The following is a 1,009-nucleotide window of genomic DNA, read 5'->3' on the forward strand; positions in this document are numbered from 1 at the left end:
CTACTCCTGTTCCTGTGTAACAGGCTCGAGGAGCTGAATGCGGCTCCTCCTGTTCCTGTGTATCAGGCTCGAGGGGCTGAATGGCCTCCACCTTTTCCTGTGTAACAGGCTCGAGGGGCTGGATGGACTCCTCCTGTTCCTGTGTATCAGGCTCGAGGGGCTGAATGGTCTCCTCCTGTTCCTGTGCAACAGGCACGAGTGGCTGAATGGGCCTCCGACTGTTCCTGTGTAACATGTTCGAGGGGCCGAATGGGCCTCCTCCTGTTCCTGTGTAACAGGCTCAAGGCGCCGAATGGGCCTCCTCCTGTTCCTGTGTAACAGGCTCGAAGGGCTGAATGGCCTACTCCTGTTCCTGTGTAACAGTCTCGAGAGGCTGAATGGGCCTCTTCCTGTTGCTGTGCAACAGTCTCGAGGGACTGAATGGCCTCCTCCTGTTCCTGTGTGTTAGGCTCGAGGGGCTGAATGGGCCTCCTCCTGTTCCTGTGTAACAGACTCGCGGGGCGGTATGGGCCTCCTCCTGTTCCAGTGTAACAGGCTCGAGGGGCTGAATGGCCTCCACCTTTTCCTGTGTAACAGGCTCGAGGGGCTGGATGGACTCCTCCTGTTCCTGTGTATCATGCTCGAGGGGCTGAATGGTCTCCTCCTGTTCCTGTGCAACAGGCACGAGTGGCTGAATGGGCCTCCGACTGTTCCTGTGTAACATGTTCGAGGGGCCGAATGGGCCTCCTCCTGTTCCTGTGTAACAGGCTCAAGGCGCCGAATGGGCCTCCTCCTGTTCCTGTGTAACAGGCTCGAAGGGCTGAATGGCCTCCTCCTGTTCCTGTGTAACAGTCTCGAGAGGCTGAATGGGCCTCTTCCTGTTGCTGTGCAACAGTCTCGAGGGACTGAATGGCCTCCTCCTGTTCCTGTGTAACACGCTCGAGGGGCTGAATGGGTCTCCTCCTGTTCCTATGCAACAGGCTCGAGCGGCTGAATGGCCTCCTCGTGTTCCTGTCCAACAGACTCAAGA

This window comes from Pristiophorus japonicus, chromosome 9 (genome assembly GCF_044704955.1).
Source record: "Pristiophorus japonicus isolate sPriJap1 chromosome 9, sPriJap1.hap1, whole genome shotgun sequence".
In the NCBI taxonomy this organism is placed as follows: Eukaryota; Metazoa; Chordata; class Chondrichthyes; family Pristiophoridae; genus Pristiophorus; species Pristiophorus japonicus.